Raw genomic sequence first — 19,378 nt, 5'->3', positions numbered from 1 at the left:
TTTGGAGATTTTCTACTAAGCACTGAATTATTAATGGAATAGTGAATATTCTTTGCATCTGGAGACAGAAAGACTTGAGCTCACACTTCATCTCTAGCCATAATTATAAATTTAAAATGTATATAGAATTTTAAGTTTTACAAAACACTTAACAAATTTCATCTCATTTGATTCTCATAATAATCCTGGGAATAAAGTGCCAATATTATTCTAATTTACAGATGAGGATACTGAGGGAAAATAATTTAAGTGTCATTTCCAGAATTGTATAGTGTTTGAGGGCAGATGAAAATAGGTCTTCCTGACTTCAGTTCCAGTGCTATCATCTATCATCTATCTATCTATCTATCTATCTATCTATCTATCTATCTATCTATCTATCTATCTAATCTATTTTTCTATTATTCTATCAGTCTATCTACTTATCTATGTAATCTGTCTATTCACTGAGCTATTTAGCTTTCTAGCACCTATTAGCTATGTGAGTAAATTACTTAACATTGTAATAATCTAAGCCTTTGATAAAGTTTGTGACAATTTTCATTAGTTGAGAAATTTCCTTCTTCTGAAATTTGAACAATGAAATAATAAATGAAGAAACACTATGTAGAACGGCAAAGTACCAGAAATTTTGAAAAAAATACATTTGTGTTTTGTCCCCATTAAAATGATCTCTTTTTTTAAATTTCATAACTTTATTATATATTTAAAAGGAATAACAAGTTGCAAATAGATTTGCAGCTTCATATGCAATCAATTTGCTCAGTCAAAATTAACTTTTCTTTTAATATAATTCATTCCATAAAAAACATCTATCGTCTTCACTGAAACATGCCAAACTGTGCAAAAATGTGTCATATAATAAAACTGTGTTATACTAGTCTTATTAAAGTACATTCTAGACCTTGTGGAAAGCTTTCAAATATAAATATGTAGAATCATGAATATTATTTTTAAGGTATTTCTTCCAACTTTTCTAGAACTTATGGTATGAGTAGGGGACAAATGTGAAGCAAAGCTGAAACTCTTGGATGGAGGTAGAATGGGGGAACTTTGAATATCTGGTTGAAGAATTACTAGGTACTTAATAAATATTTGCTAATTTTAAAAATCATTTTGATATATTTTATGTGTAAGATTTTGAAACTTGCAAAGAAAATATCCTGCTATAATAAAATCTTTAAGGCAGCAATTTGTTATATAGAATCAAATAATTATTTTAATTATAAATAATTATACATCAGTTAATCTGATAAAATCATTTGCTATGACTAAGTTGGATACAAAGATGGTTAAATATTAAAAATAATTAAGATAATTAATCACATTAAAAACAAAAAGTCATATATGCATATCCATAGAACTGAAGAAAAAACATTTCATGAAGTATGATATTCCTTTAAGCAAAAAGTACTCCAAAATACAGTAATAGGGGAGGATGTTTTTTAGGAAAGTTGATAAAAGCTTCCTGTGTAAAGCCCAAACTGGCATTACATGAAAATTGTATGTACTAGAAGCTTTTAAAATAAATATGAGATCAAAACAATGATGCCCATAATGTTCAAAGTGGTTGTACAATCTAGTGATGTCATAAACAGAAAAATTAAATAAAAGGCATGAATTTAGACAAAATGTAGAAAATCTAACCTTATTATCATTATCATGATTTACTTAAAATATCTGAGGAATGTACAAAGAAGGTATATGAAATTGTTAATGTCTTCAGCAAAAATTACAGTAAAAATATTAGTAATATTTATAAAATAGCACAAATATGAAATTATAAAAGTATGTGATAAAATAAAAGTTCTCATCCATAATGACTACAAAATATAGGAAATATTTGGCTCAAACTATAAACAAACTTACTACTTGCATAATGTGAATAAAGTGATCTTGAAAAAAAGCAAATACAGAAATTAAAGTAACTGGAGGAAAAGTATGTATTTTTAGGTGGACCATAGTAATATACTAAAAAATTAAAATATGACTAAAACGAACTTACCATTCTGAAATCCTAATCAGTAAGGAGATGAACACGTGTTAACTATGTATTTTGCTCCAGGTTAAGGATATAAATACTAGAGGGGAAAAAAGATAATCCCAAGCATGAGCTTGCATTTTAAAGGGAAAAGCTGAACGATAAAAGGAAATTGAAAAGCATATGAAAGGAAGAAAGGTAAAAGTTCCCTGTTAAAGCTTGGATTGTAGCTTAAGGAGGAAGAAAGATATGTTTGGCAAGATTCCCCTCTAATATTACATATTCTTGGAGGTGTTAACTGATGAAAGGGAGAGGCCTCAGGGAAAGATACTTCCAATATATTGACTAAGACTGGAATGAACCTCCAGGATAAAGAAGTTTCTGGAACATATTAGATAAACTCTGTAGTATATTCTGGAGATGAATGAGAGCAATAAAATTATCAAAGAAATATCTAACAATGTTAGATAAAAAACATAATTAATTTGGAAGAAGTGTATGCCCCAAATATAAAGAGAAATAATTTAAAAATTTACAAATGAAGGAGAATAACATGTCTAGACCTCAAACTCAATTATAAAGCAGCAACTAAGAAAAATACAATATAATGGCTAACAATAGAAAAAACAAACCATTGAAATTTCTTAAAAAAGAGAAAATAGAAGTAATCATTGAACTCTACAAGTTAGTATTAGATAAATGTAAAAATACAACTTAGTTAATAAAGGACTTCTTATTTAATAAGACTGCTGGAAAAACTGGAAAGTCATTTAGCAGAAATTAAAATTACTGCAACATCATACATCTTATTTAGCAATAATTTTAAATTTCATACATGGACTAGAAATTGAAAATCATACCAGAAAAAAGAGAATAGAAAGTTTATCATATACAATTCCGAACTAAGACAAAGAAAGTAAAGTCTTACAAAAAAGCAGTCAATTAAAAAAGTAATTAATTTAATTTCAACTCCATAAAATTATGAATATTTTACACAGTTAAGCTTAAGAAAGCAGTAGACTTGGAAAAAATAATTGTATCATACATATTTATTATGGGAAAGAATCAAATGGTTTGTTTCCACAATGATAAGAGAGGACACAAGAATGAGAGAGGATATTGTCAGAATTTCACAGATGTCTGTGAGGATAATACATTACAAAAATTAGGATGTCTGGTCTTTATGGAAACTGAAAGTTGCCAGTTGGTTTACAGGAAGGGGAGAGTCAGACAAAAGGAAAGGTTAATAAAAGAATAACTTTGCAATTAGTGAGGGGTTGACAAGAGTTTGTGATCTTCTCCTTTGCACCTGCTCAAGGAGGTTACTGTTTACTCCCTGTACTCTTTAGCATAATGAGAAGGGTGAGGGGAAATGTATGGAGATGATTGCATCAATTTGATTGGTACCTTGGCCAATAATTGACACTAAGAGGTAAGAGAAAACATTTCAAACTGCATATAAGGCCCAGCATTGCCATGATTCAAGGTCTCTTAAGAGAGGTTGTGCTTCTTTGTAAAGATACCTATCAATAAAAGACATTTTAATCACTCTGAAATAAGTATTTATAGTGACAAGGCATTGATAATATTTATCAATGTTTTTTTATCCAAGATATATAGACAACTTGCAGAAATATATTAACGAATTCCATTTCTCAATTAACATGAACAAATTACTGTAAAACTGCAAATCATTTATATATCCTCATAAAAATATTCCAAATAACAAATAATCAAAGAAATTCAAATCAAAGCAGTATTAAGATTTGAAATCACACAACATAACTGGGAATTCTGACAAAAGATGGAAAGAGTCCGTGTTGCATGATTTGGTTGAAGATAGGAATATCACAATTTTGTTGAATCAAAATAACCATTTCAGAAGAAATTTGCATTATTGATGACCAGGGATTGGGTGGTGGTGGTGGTGCCTCTAAGACCTCAGTGATAAGGAATCTTATGTAAAGAACTCATAATTGCCCCTGGAGGTGTAAAAGCTCAGATTTTTTTTTCATAGGCCTGCAAAATTCACTATAGTTTTGCAAAATTCAAACAGTTTGACAGATTCTGGAGAGACAGTAAATTACTTAACAGGTTGAATAACAAAGGTCTAGGAAAGAATGTCTGAGGGAAAGAGAGCAATGAAAATAACCTTGTAGCTAGGCCAATATCATTAGTTATAGGCCCAGAAAAAACATAGACCTAGGTAAGAATTTAGTTACAAGTTTGTATAGAACATAGGAGTAGGAAAGAATTTCAAGGAAAGATGGGAGAAGGAAATGTCAGGGAGTCCAAGAGAGAAGAGAAAAAAATAGATCAGCATAAATCTATCCATATGGAGCTAGGACCATACTGTTCTAGCAGCCAGAGCACCTGGTTCTAACTTAGAGGAGATAAATGTGACAGGGATACAGAGAATCCAGGGAGGAAAAGAGATATCCACCCTGGACGATTTGCTTAAATGCATTTCTAGGGTGAGTGAAATAATGCTTGGGGAGTAGGTTAGCTCCTGACTCTAGGTATTCTTCAAAGTGTATGGACAAAGGTAGTTCCCAAGTGACAGCTAAGACAATACTCACTGTGCATGGGTAACATGTTATACACTAATCTTTCATTTTCTAAAAAAAGCATGACCTTCAAGTTTAGCATGGCAACAGATTTTATCATTTCCCTGTACCCTACCTCATTATGAGAATAAAATGACTAAAAGATCCATAGTCTTTGTAATAGAAATTCCAATGCTACCATATATCCAAAAAGGTAATTGCAGAAAATTAAAGCTGCATATACATTCAAAAAATACTTATTACTCTTTTATTGGAGCTCATACTTGTAACTGAAGATTTCAAGGGATTGGAGAATGGCTAAGCAAATTGTGGCACATAAATTTAATACAATGTGTTATAAAGGAAATGGAGGCACTTTTCTTGACAAGACAACTATTAACATCAATGAATAAAATAGTTAATTAAGTAGTTCCTTCTGTCAATCTCAATAAAATCTGGTATCCAGATGCTGCAGAAATGAAAACTATTGAGAGGCATAAAAGGTTTGGGGTAATAAGAAGTCCATTTAGCTGCAGTGAGTAATCTATCAGGTGTGACTGATAATCATGTTTCTTATAATTATGGAAGTTTTACAAGTTTTGAGATACCCTACTCTTCATTTTTTATTTCTTATTTTTTATTTTCTTTAATTTATTTACATATTACTAAAATTTTCTTGTAAGAATAAGCATAATACCCCTTCCCTCCACAAAAATATAAAACCTCATGGGAAATAAAATAAAAGGAAGAGGGAAAAATGTGTTTTAGTCTGTGTTCTGATACCATCATCTCTGTCTCAGGTGGATCACATTCTCTATCATAAGTCCATCTTAGAATTTACTTCCATATTTTTCCACAATTGCTGGTACTGATTATAATTTCCTCCATCCATTCCTCTCCACTACTAGCTATTATATTTTCTCTCTCCTTTTTCTCTGTCCCTCTTCAAAAATATGCTGTGTGGCAACTGAGTGATGTAGTAGACAGTGTACCAGCAGAGACCTAGCAACCATCTCAATCCCACCATCTTACATAAAGTAAAAAAGAAAATGTGTTATATTGGACCATGTTCTCCTATGATCTGTCCTCTTCTCTATCATCCATATCCCTCCCCCCCTCCCCCAGTCTCCTTCTCTCCTTTTTCTTCTAGAGTTCTATACCCTATTGAATGTATGCTGTTTCCTCGCTGAGGCATTCATGATGAGAATGAAGGCTCCCTCATTCCCCCTCAACTTCACCCTTTCCTTACCAGTGCAAACGCTATTTCTTAACGCTTTTACATGAAATATCTTCTTCTACCTCTTCCTTCCTTTTTCCCAGTACATCCTTTTCACCCATTGACTCACTTTTTTACAGTATATTATACCTTCAAATTCAGCTCCCTCCCTTCAAATTCAGCCTTGTCTATATGAGCTACTTCTAACCGCTCTATTAAATTAGAAGGCTCATATTAGTATTATCAGTATCATCTTTCCATGCAGGAATACATGCAGTTCATCATCAAGTCCCTCATAATTTACCCTTCTCAACTATTCTCTATGCTTCACCTGAGTCCTCTACTTGAAGGTCAAACTTTCTGTTCAGCTCTGGTCTTTTGGTCTTTCAATAGGAACATTTGAAATTACCCTGTTTCACTAAAGTCCATCTTTTCCTCTGGAAGATGTTCCATTCTGCTGGGTAGTTGATTCTCAGTTGCATTCCAAGCTCTTTTACCTGCTAGAATATTATATTCCAAGCCCTACAAGCCATTAAAGTGGATGCTAAATTCTGTGTGATCCTGACCATATCTCTGCAATATTTGAATTGTTTCCTTCTAGCTGCTTGTAATATTTCTCTTTGACTTAGGATTTCTGGAACTTGGATCTAATATTCATGGGGTTGGGTTTTTTTGGATCTCTTTCAGTGGTAGATCTGTGGATTCTCTCAATTTCTATTTTGCCCTCTGCTTCTAGGATAACAGGTCAATTTTCCTGTAAAATTCTTTTTAAAATGAAGTCAAGGCTCTTTTCCTGATCATGACTTTCAGGTAGTTGGTTCTATTTTCCAGATCAGGTTTTTTTTTCAATGAGATATTTCACATTTTCTTCTAAATTTTCATTCTTTTCATATTGAATTGTGTCTTAATTTCTCACAGTCATCAGCTTCATTAGCTCTATTCGACATTTGAAGGATTTGTTTTCCTCAGAGAGTTTTCTCATCTCTTTTTCCATCTGGTCAATTCTGCTTTTTAAAACATTCCTCTCCTCAATAAGTTTTTTTGAATTGTTTTATTCATTTGACCTAAACTGGTTTTTAGTATGTTATTTTCTTCAGCATTTATTGATTCTTCTTGACTAAGCTGCTGACCTTGTTTTCATGTTTTTCCTGCATCTCTCTCACTTCTCTTCCCAATTTTTCTTCTACCTCCCTTACTTGATTTTCAAAATCTTTTTTTTGAGTTCTGTCATGTCTTGAGCCCAACTTGGGCTTTGAAATTTCTCATCTTCAGAGTGTGTAGTTTGGTCTTCCATGGGACCAAAGTAATTGTATATGGTCAGGTTCTTTTTTTTCCTTCTGTTTCCTCATTTACCTAGCCTGTGCCTGGTTTGGGGGTGCTTCCTAAACTTTTGAGTATTATTGGGACACCCCTGCCAGGACCTCAGTTCCTTCCAGGTCTTAGGGGAGACTCTGTCTGTTCTCCTAGTTTGTTGAATGACCACAAGTTCACCCTTCTGCCCTGGGACAGTGAGGAGGGTCCCTGTTCTATGGCAATATGGGTGCTCCAGACTGCAACCAGAGTGTGAAAATGGTCAAAGTCCCAGAGTTCTGTCCCAGGGACTTCAAACAGACCTTGACAGTGTCCCTCCACTCCCTTACCTTCCTTGGGTTGAGAGTTCAGGGAGCAGCTGCTAGGTAATGCCTCTGCTACCAGGAGCTGGGACTCCCAGGGACCTTGGGACTGTTCTCAGAAGGTTGGAGCTCCTGCACTCTGCATGGCTGTTTCCCTCTCCAACCCTTTGAACAGAGTCTTCCCACTATTTTCCAGGTTACCTTGAGCTGGAGAATTGTCTCACTGGATCTTTCTGTGGGTTCTGTCTCTCAAACATGTAGAGTCATAATTTTAAGGTTTTTGAAAAAATATTTGAGAGAACTCCTAAGAAAGGCTTTTCTCCTGCCACCATCTTGGCTCTGCTGATACCCTACTATTTATGGCAATTTTACTGGAAACAGAAAAGCATAGAAAGATTTACTTAAACTAGTTAAATGTGAAATAAATGGAGTCAGGAAAAGAGCATGTACAATTATTTATTTTATTTTTTTAATATAAATATTTTATTTGTTTTCTAATTATATACAATAGTAGTTTTTACCAAACTTTTGCGCAAGATTTTGAATTTTACAATTTTCCCCCACCTCCCTTCCCTCCCCACTTCACCCTAACAACAGTCAATCTGATAGTCTTTACATATGTTTTCATGATATGCATAGATCAAAATTGAATGATTTGAGAGAAAAAAGATATCCTTAGAAAGAAAATATTAAAGGTAGCAAAATTATGTAAAAGATGTCTTTAAAAAATTGAAGGTAATAATCTTTGTTTTGTGTTTAAATTCTACAATTCTTCCTCTGGATAGAGATGGTATTCTCCCTCACAGATCCCCTGAAATTGTCCCTAATTATTGCAATGATGGAGTGAGAAAATGCATCAAGGTTGATCATCATCCCGTCTTTTTAGGGTATGCAATGTTCTTCTTCTGCTCATCTTTCTCTGTATTTATTCACTCAAGATTTTCTAGACTTCTCTGAAATCCCATCCCTCTTGATTCTAACAGAGCAATAGAATTCCATCACACATATACTCAGTGGTGGCATTGTTGGATCAAAGGGTATGTACATTTTCATTGTCCTTTGGGCATAATTCCAAACAGCTCTTCAGAAAGGCTGGATCAGTGCATAGTGTGTCCAATGGCCAACAATGCCTGTGTCCCAGATTTCCCACATCCCCTCCAATATTGATCAGTATTCTTTCTGGTCATATTGGTCAATCTGAGAGGTGTGAAATGGTAGCTCAGAGACCCTTAAATTTGTATTACTGTAATCAGTAATGATTTAGAGTTATTTTTTATATTATTATTGATAGTTTTGATTTTCTCATCTTAAAATTGTGTGTGTATATATTTGATCATTTGTCAATTGGGGAATGACTACACAATTATTTCAGCAAAGTAAATGGAAAAAAAATCACTATAAAATAATTGGAATGCATGTTAAGAACATAAAACAAACAACAACACAACCAGATATCTAGGAATTTACCAAAGAAGGAATTTTTGAAAAAAAACAAAAAGAACTCCCTCTGTTGCTTTGTAGAAATAAGGAGTCCAAGGGCATTTAATATAATATTGTTTGTTATTGATAAGTTTTGCTATTTTTTCCTCTTTAAAGAACAAAACAAAATAAACCTCTCTTATGTAGAGGTTTGTCTAGCAGCAAAGAGGGAAATTATTCAAGGTCACAATCTAGGTAATATCAATAAAATTTCAATAAAATATATTATGTAGTAAGCAATACACATACACACACATATATATGATTAACAATAAATTTGACATCTATTCTCTATAGTTGTAATCATTTTTGAAAATATGATTATATCATCTTCTGTAGAAAATATTTTAGGAAAGTTTAAGTCTTTCATCAAATAAAAAATATTAATACTTTCTCAATTATTTTTTCAGTCATTATGCCTGTGATTTTTTTTCAAAATATTTGAAAACATTCTAATTTTTTTAGATAACAGTCTGACTTATGCCTCAATGTTCTCAAAACAATTTTATCACTAGCATAGTACAACATCTTTTAAAACCTTTAGTGATAGGTTTGCATCTTCATCCAACACACTAGGAAGTGATGATATGATTCAAGTATGGTGGCTCCATTGTTTTAAATGGATGCAGTAGTTATGAAAACTTTAACTGATATTAATATTCTTCCAAATTCATCATTACATTAAATACTTACATATTAATCACTTGCATCTCATTGAACTTTGTGCCTTAAAGTTTTGTCTCATTTGGTTTTCTTTACTGTTTTGTGAGATTATACTGCAAAAAAATTTCACAATACTCCTTAAAAATTTTTTATTAAAAAGTTCATATTCATTTGGCTACCATATTTATACAAGAAAGGAAATCATACATATGTAAATCAAGATGGTTTCTATGCTATTTTCTTTTCTGTGGTGTGATAATTAATGCTATTTATATTTCCTTAATAATGCTTATATCCTATGTTAATATCCATCATTTGAAAGGCATTTAGTTGTCAAAGTGGATAGAATAGTGGATCTGAGACCAGGAAGACTCATTTTCTTGAGTAAAAATCTGTCTTTAGACTGAGTGATCATGGGCAAATTTTTTAATCCTTTTTGCCTCAGTTTCTCATCTGCAAGATGATCTGGAAAATGACAAACCACTCCAGTATCTTTGCCAAAGGGGAAAAAAAGTTGTCAGGCATTTTATTAACCAGAAAGAATATATATTTGTATGCATATATATATATATATATATATGTATATATACATATATGTACATATATTTGTATGTATATATACATGCATACATACATACACATATATACATATGCATGAACTATGGGTAATATAGGATAGTATAATATGTAAATAGCTAGGTATTTATGAAATATACAGAGAGCAAAAAGAATATGTTCTGAAAGGGAAAGCATTAGCATCTATCTTTGGTAAAGACTTTCCAAATAAAGTCAACATTGAGTTGAAACCAAATAATGGTGCTGAAGGGATTAAGCTTTTCAGCCTGTGGGTTCATCAGTGAAAAGGTCCACAAAGTGGAAATAGAATGCTATGGAAAAACAGCAACAAACCACCAAACCAAGCACCTCTTTCTAATTCATCATAGTATGTATAAAGACAGAATAAAGAGTAAGATGTTTGGAAAGGTAGATTATGGACAAACCTTCAAATGTCTTTAATTTTTTAGAAAAGAGGAAATCATCGATACTTCATATTTATCAGGAAGGTAATATATTAGAGTGAAATGTAGAAATCATAAAAAAAAAACTTTGGCAAAATGTAGTTGAAAGATGATAGAAGCCTAAACTACAGTTGTAATGTTAGCATGGAGAAAAGCGAATATGTACAAGAAATTTAAGTTAGAAACAGATTAATTTTGGAACATATTAGTCATGTCAAATTCTTGGAGGATTTCTCCAATGTTCATTTGGGAGGGAAGGTGCCCAGAAACATTCTTTTCCAGTAGTACTCTAGAATTTCTCCCATGCTTCATAAAAATCTCACTCCAGCCCTGAAATTCACAAGTGCAAGGGCATTCCACCCCTCTGGTCTCCCCTTGTAAACAGATTTCTCTCTCTCTCTCTCTCTCTCTCTCTCTCTCTCTCTCTCTCTCTCAATAATAATATTGTAAGTGCTTAATGAAATACATGCTATGGGTATATGTATGTATACATGCACATTAAAATAATTTTATTGTTCATAATGGTTATTTTAGTAAATGGAAGTGCTATTATAACATTATTTTTCCCAATTACATGGCAAGATAATTTTAACATTTGTTTCCATAAGATTTTGATTTTCAAATGTTTCCCCTATCCTACTACCCCCTCTTTGAAAAATGGTCAGCAATTTGATAAAGGTTTACATGCACTACCATGTAAAATATATTTCCATATTAGTCACAGTTGTGGAAGAAGTAACAGATAAAAACAAAAACCATAAAAAAGAACAATATAGCTGCAAAAAATACACTTTGATCTGGATTTGTAGTCTTTCAGCTCCTTATCTGGATGTGTATAATATTTGCATTCATTAGTGTTTTGCATTGATCTTGGATCACTGTGTCTTAGATCACTTTGTGACGGAGAAGAACTGAGATATTCAGAGTTGATCATAATTTAATGCTGCTGATACTGTGCATAATGATTTCCTGGTTCTGTTTAGTTCATTTTGCATCAGTTTCAACAAGACTTTGCAAGTATTATCTGAAATTGTGCAATAGTATTCCTTTACAGTGTTAGTTATATAACACAGTCATCCTCCCTATTTTCCAGTTTTACAAGCAGCTTTTGTCAAATAGCTCATAAGTCAGAAGTCAGGTTCTTTGGGTTTATCAAATAGTGTCACTTTCATTATTATGGACATTGATTACTGGGTCCTGTTTACCATTCTGTTTCTTAATCAGTACAAGATAGCTTTGATAATTACTGCTGTATAATATAGTTTGTTCTTACATTATTATGATACAGACTTAGTTCAAAACTGTCTCCGAGAAAGATTGAATCACTTCAGTAGTCCACCAACAGTGCATTAGTATCCCAATTTTCCACATCCCCTCTAATATTCTTCATTTTCTTTTTTTGCCATACTAGCCAATATATAGTTGGTATCTCGAGTTATTATTTTGTATTTATGTAATCAAAAGTGATGTAGTGCTTTTCTACATACGTCTATTGAAAGCTTTGATTTCTTTAGTTGAAAACTGTCTGCTCATATCATTGATTTATTAATTGGGTAATCTATATTCTTACATATTTGATTCAATTATTTATATTTTCAAGAAATGAATCATTATCGGAGACATTTGCTATAAAGATTGTTTTCAGGGTTTATGCTTTTCTTCTAATCTTGTTTGAATTGGTTTTCTTTGTTCGAAAGCTTTTTAAATAAATATAATCAAAAGTAACTTTCATTATGTAAACATAATTATATAAATATAATGAAATGTAACTTTCATTATGTAAAAATCACTATCTCTCTTTTAATTATGAATTCTTCCCCTCCCCATGGATCTGAGATACTGAATATTCCTTGTTCTTCTACTTGTGTCACCCTTTATGTCTAAATCATGCACTCATTTGGACTTTGACATGGTATATGGTGCAAAATGTTGGTTTTTTTCTAGTTGTGCTTTTTGTTTTCTTGTTTTCCAAGCAGCTTTTTTCAAATAGTTCATAAGTCAAAGGTTGGGTGCTTTGGCCTTATCAAATAATATCATTTTCATTATTTTAGACATTGATTACCAGGTCCTGTTCAGAATATCTATTCTACTGATCAACCATTCTATTTCTTAACCAGTGCAAGATAGCTTTGATAATTACTGCTTTATAATATAATTTAAGCACTGGTACACAACTTTCCTTTGCATATTTTTCTTTACTATTCTTGACCCTTTTTTTTTCTTCCAGTTGAAATTTGTTGTTATTTTTCTAATCCCATCTAATAATTTTTAGCAATTTGTTTGGTATGGCATTAATAAGTAAATTAATTTAGGTAGAATTATAATATAAATTATTTTGCTCAGTTTACCCATGTAAAATTGATATGTTCTCAATTGTTTGGATCTGCTTTTATTTGTGTGTAAAAATGATTTTTAATTGTGTTTCTATAGTTCCTGGGTTTGTCTTGGCAGGTAGAATCCTAAGTATTTTGTTTTGTTTACAGTCATTTTAAAGGGAATTTCTCTTGCTATCTCTTGCTTTTGGACTATGTTCTTCATATATAAAGAAATGTTGATGGTTTATATGAGTTTACAATACAACCTGAAATTTTATGCAAGTTGCTAATAATTTCAAGTAGTTTTAATTTTATTTTCTAGGATTCTTTATGTATGCCATCCTATCACTTAAAAACAGTGAGAATTTTGTTTCTTCTTGGCCTATTCTAATTCCATTAATTCCTTTTTCTTCTTTATGTTACAGCTACTAAAACTAGTAATATACTGAATAAAAGAATAATGGGCATCCTTGCTTCACTCCTGACCTGATTATGATTACTTCTTGATATTCTCCACTTCATAGTGGCTGCTGATGGGTTTTGTTAGATACTGCTTATCATTTAAAGAATTACTCCCTTTATTACTATACTCCTTAATTTTTTAAATGAGATTGAATGCTGTATTTTTCAAAAGTTTTTTCTTCATCTATTCTTTTATTTTTTAATGCAAATACATGCATGTGTTTTTGTTTTTTTCGTATTACTTCAATAGTCATGTTTTAAAAATAAACATAATCCCCACCCACCACATGGAAAGAGAAACCTCAAGAAAAATAGTGAGAGGGGGAAAAAGCTACATTTTTCAGCTCTATCTTTGGGATGAAAAGCATTCTTTATCATAAGTCCATCAGAGAAATTGCTTCAACATTTTCTCCACAGTTACTATTATTAATTATATTTTCTTCTATCCTATTCACTTATTTTTTTCTCCTTTCATCCTTTCCCTGCTAAAAAGTGTGTTGTATCTGACTACTCTCTCGCAAGATCTTCACTCTCTCCTATAACCTATACCCTGCCACCATCTGCTTTCTCCCATCCCTTTCTTCTCCTATTTTCCCTCTAGGGTAAGATAGATTTCTGTGCCCAAATGAATGTTTATGTTAATTCCTCTCTGAGTCACTTCTAATGAGAGTGAAGCTCACTCATTCCCCCTCACCTTACCCCCCTCTTCCACTCCATTGCAAAAGCTGTTTCTTTTCCCTTTTATGCGATATAACAGCCCATTCTACCTCTCCTTTCACTTTCTCTCAGTACGTTCCACTCTTGACCAATAACTCCATTTTTATAATATAGTTTGTTTTCAAATTCAGTATCCCTCATATGCTTTGTCTTTATATGCTCCTTCTCACTGCCCTGATCTATGAGAGGATTCATAAAAATTATCAATATCATCTTCCCATACAAGAATATAAGTAGTTCAACATGATAAAATCCATCATAATTAGCCCTTTCCACCCATCCTGTCTATGCTACAACTGAGTCCTGTACTTGAAGGTCAAAGTTTCTGTTCAGCTCTTGTAATTTCATCAGGAAAGTTTGAAAAATCTCCTCTTTCATAGAATATGCATCTTTTCCCCTGTAAGTATATTTAGTTTTGCTGGATAGTTGACTTTTGCTTATAATCCAAGGTCTTTTGCCTTCTGGCATACCATATTCCAAGCCCTACCAGTCCTAAATGTAGAAACTGCTAAATCCTGTGTTATCCTGATTGTAGCTCCATGATATTTGAATTGTTTCTTTCTGTCTCCATGTAATATCCTTGACTTACAAGCTCTGGAATATGACTATAATATTCCTGGCAGTATTTATTTTGGGATCTCTTTCAGAAATTGACCAGTGTAGGGTGACTAGGTGGCACAGTGAATAGAGCACTGGCCCTGTAGTCGGGAGTACCTGAGTTCAAAAATGGACTCAGACACTTAATAATTACCTACCTGTGTGGCCTTGGGCAAGCCACTTATCCCCATTGCATTGCAAAAACCAAAAAAAAAAAAGGAAATTGATTGCCTCAATTTATAATTTATCTTCTGTTTCAAGAATATCAGGGTCATTTTAGTGGAGAATTTCTTAAAAAATGTAGTCTGTGTTCTTTTCTTGGTCATGCCTTTCAGGTACCCCAATAATTTTTAAATTATCTCTCTTGGATCTGTTTTTCATGTTAGCTGTTATGTTCAATGAGATATTTCAAATTTCTTCTAGCTTTCATTTTCTTGGTTTTGTTTTATTGTTTCTGCATTTCTCACAAATTCATCAGCTTCCCTTAGCTCCATTAAATATTTGAAGGAATTATTTTCTTCAGGGAGCATTGTATCTCCCTTTCCATCTGGTCAATTCTGCTTTTTAAGGTATTCTTCTTCTCATTGTCATTTTGGATAGCTTTTTTTCATTTGATGTAAATTGGTTTTTAAGATATTATTTTTTTCATTATTTTTTGTATCTCCTTCACCCAGCTGCTGACTTTGTTTTTATGATTTTTCCTCATCACTCACATTTCCCTTGCCAAATTTTCCTGTACTTTATTTTTAAATTTATTTTTATTAAAGATATTATTTGAGTTTTACAATTTTCCTCAATATTGCTTCCCTCCCCCCACCCCCCCACAGAAAGCACTCTGTCAGTCTTTACTTTGTTTCCATGTTGTACCTTGAACAAAATTGGGTATGACAAGAGAGAAAACATATCCTTAAAGAAGAGAAGAGAAGTCTAAGAGTTAACAAGATCAGACAATAAGATATCTGTATTTTTTCTAAATTAAAGGGAATAGTACTTGGACTTTGTTCAAACTCCACAGCTACTTATCTGGATACAAATGGTATTCTCCTTTGCAGACAATCCAAAATTCTTCCTCATTGTTGCACTCATGGAATGAGCAAGTCCTTCAAGGTTGAACATCACTCCCATGTGGCTGTTAGGGTGTACAGGGTTATCATCTCTTCAGGGTACAGACCCAGTAGTGGTATTGCTGGGTCAAGGGGTATGCACATTTTTCTTACCCTTTGGGCATACTTCCAAATAGCTCTCCAGAAGGGTTGGATGAGTTCACAGCTCCACCAACAGTGTAATAGTGTCACAGATTTCCCACATCCCTTCCAACAATGATCATTATCCTTCCTGGTCATAGTGGCCAATCTGAGAGGTGTGAGGTGGTACCTCACAGAAGCTTTAATTTGCATTTCTCTAATAATTAATGATTTAGAGCATTTTTTTTCATATGGCTATGGATTAGTTTGATCTCCTCATCTGTAAATTGCCATTGCATACCTTTTGAGCATTTGTCAATTGGGGAATGGCTTTTTGTTTTAAAAATATGACTCAGTTCTCTGTATATTTTAGAAATGAGTCCTTTGTTAGAAACATTAGTTATAAAGATTGTTTCCCAATTTACTACATTTCTTTTGATCTTGGTTAAATTGGGTTTATCTGTACAAAAGCTTTTTAATTTGATGTAATCAAAATCATCTAATTGGTTTTTAGTAATGTTCTCCAACTCTTCCTTAGTCATAAACTGTTCCCCTTTCCATAGATTTGACAGGTAGACCAGTCCTTGATCTTCTAATTTGCTAATAGTATTGTTTTTATGTCTGTGTCTTGTAACAATTTGGATCTTATCTTGGTAAAGGGTGTGAGGTGTTGGTCTAATCTAAATTTCTTCCATACTAACTTCCAATTATCCCAGCAATTTTTATCAAAGAGGGAGTTTTCATCCCAATGGCTGGACTCTCTTGGTTAAAGAGCAGATTACTATAACCATCTCCTGATTTTTCACCTAGTCTATTCCACTGGTCCACCACTCTATTTCTTAGCCAATACCAAACAGTTTTGATGACTGATGCCTTATAATATAATTTTAGATCAGGCAGGGTTAAGCTACCTTCTTTTGCACTTTTTTTCATTAAGCTCCTGCCAATTCTTGGCTTTTTATTTCTCCATATGAATTTACTTACAATTTTTCCTAACTCGTTAAAGTAATTTTTTTTTGAATTCTTATTGCTAGCACACTAAACAGATAGTTTAGTTTTGGTAGAATTGTCATTTTTTATACTAGCTCTACATATCCATGAGCAGTTGATACTTGCTCAGTTATTTAAATCTAATTTAATTTGTGTGAGAAGTGTTTTATAATTGTTTTCAAAAAGACTCTGAGTCTGTCTTGGCAAATAGAATCCCAAATATTTTATATTGTCTGAGGTTACTTTTAATGGGATTTCTCTTTCTAGCTCTTCCTGCTGTTTCTTGCTAGACATTTATAGAAAAGTTGAGGATTTATGAGGGGTATTTTATAACCTGCAACTTTGCTAAAATTGCTCATTGTTTCCAGTAGTTTTTTGGATGCTTTCTTGGGATTCTCTAGATAGACCATCATTTCATCTGCAAAGAGTGAGAGTTTTGTCTCTTCCTTCCGAATTCTTATTCCTTTAATTTGTTTTTATCCTCTAATTGCTGATGCCAACATTTCTAATTCAATATTGCATAGTAGTGTTGATAATGGGCACCCTTGTCTCACCTCTGATCTTATTGGGAATGCCTCTAGCCTCTCCCCATTGAATATAATGCTTGTTGATGGTTTCAGAGAGATACTGCTAATTACTTTAAGGAACAGTCCATTTATTCCTACACTCTCTAGTGTTTTTAATAGGAATGGATGCTGTATGTTGTCAAAAGCTTTTCCAGCATCTATTGATATGATTATATGATTTATGACAGGTTTGTTGTTGATATAATTGAGTATACTAATAGTTTTCCTAATATTGAATGAACCCTGCATTCTTGGAATAAATCCTACTTGATCATAATGTATTATCCTAGTGATGACTTGTTGTAATCATTTTGCTCAGAATTTATTTAGTATTTGTGCATCTATATTCATCAGGGAAATAGGTCTATAATTTTCCTTCTCTCTTTTAACACTTCCTGGTTTAGATAACACCACCATATTGGTTTCATAGAAATAGTTAAGAAGAATTCCATTTTTACCTATTTTTCCAAAGAGTTTATATAGGTTTGGAACCAATTGTTCCTTAAATGTTTGGTAGAATTCACTTGTGAATCCATCAGGCCCTGGAGATTTTTTTTTTAGGGAGTTCAGTAAAGGCTTGTTAAATTTATTTTTCTGAGATAGGGTTGTTTAGATATTAAACTCTTCTGCATTTAACCTGGGCAACTTATATTTTTGTAAATAGTCATCCATTTCACTTAGATTATCAAATTTGTTGGCATAGAGTTGGGCAAAATAATTTCGAATTATTACTTTAATTTCCTCCTCTTTGGTGGTGAGTTCACCTTTTTCATTTATGATACTAGCAATTTGGTTTTCTTCTTTCTTTTTTTAAATCAAATTGACCAGAGATTTATCAATTATTTTGGTTTTTTCATAATACCAACTTCTTTTTTTATTTATTAATTCAATAGTTTTTTTTGCATTTAATTTTATTAATTCCACCTTTAATTTTTAGAATTTCTAATTTGGTATTTAATTGGGGATTTTTGATTTGTTCTTTCTGTAATTTTTTTTTAGTTGCAGGTTTAGTTCATTGATTTCTTCTTTCTCCATTTTATTCATATAAGCATTTAGAGCTATAATATATCCCTGGAGAGTCGCTTTGAATGAATCCCATAGGTTTTGGTATGTTGTTTCATTATTATCATTATCTAGGATAAAATGGTTAAGTCTTTCTATATTATTTCTATATTATTCAGTTTCCAATTTGTTCTGGGTCTATATCTCCTTGGCCCAGTAATGCATATGATTTTTGTTGTGTTGTGATCTGAGAAAGATATATTCACTATCTCTGCCTTTCTGAAATTGATCATTAGGTTTTTATGTCCTAGTACAGGGTCAATTTTTGTATAAGTTCCATGTACTGCAGAGAAAAAGGTATATTCCTTTCTATCCCCATTCAATTTCCTGCATAATTCTACCATATCTCAGTTTTCTAACAATCTATTTACCTCCCGAAATCTTTCTTGTTTGTTTTATGATTTGATTTATCTAGATCTGATAGCAGGAGGTTGAGGTCTCCCACTAGTAGAGTTTTGCTGTTTATGTCTTCCTGTAGTTCTTTTAGCTTTTCCTTTAAGAATTTGGGTGATGTCCCACTGGGTGCATATATACTCAATATTGAAATGACTTTATTGCCTATGGTACCTTTTAGGAGGATAAAGTTTCCTTCCTTATATCTTTTAACAATCTGTTTTTGCTGCTGCTTTGTCTGAGGTAAGGATTGCTACCCCTGCTTTCTTTACTTCAGCTGAAGCAAAATATATTTTGTCCCAACCTTTTACCTTTACTTTATATGTATCTCTCTGCTTCAAATGAGTTTCTTGTAAGCAGCATATTGTAGGATTCTGGTTTTTAATTTGCTCTGGTATTTGCTTACATTTTAAGGGAGAGTTCACCCCATTCACATTCAAGGTTATGATTACTAATTCTTTATTGCCCTCCATGCTATCTTCCCTCTGTTTGTATTTTTCCCCCCTTTCCCCTCATTTTAGCCATATTCCCCAGTCTTTTGTTTCTGAAAGCCACCACCTTCAGTGTGTTTTGAC

Source organism: Macrotis lagotis, chromosome 7, assembly GCF_037893015.1.
Source record: "Macrotis lagotis isolate mMagLag1 chromosome 7, bilby.v1.9.chrom.fasta, whole genome shotgun sequence".
Classification (NCBI taxonomy): Eukaryota; Metazoa; Chordata; class Mammalia; order Peramelemorphia; family Peramelidae; genus Macrotis; species Macrotis lagotis.
Note: the sequence above shows the minus strand (reverse complement) of the source record.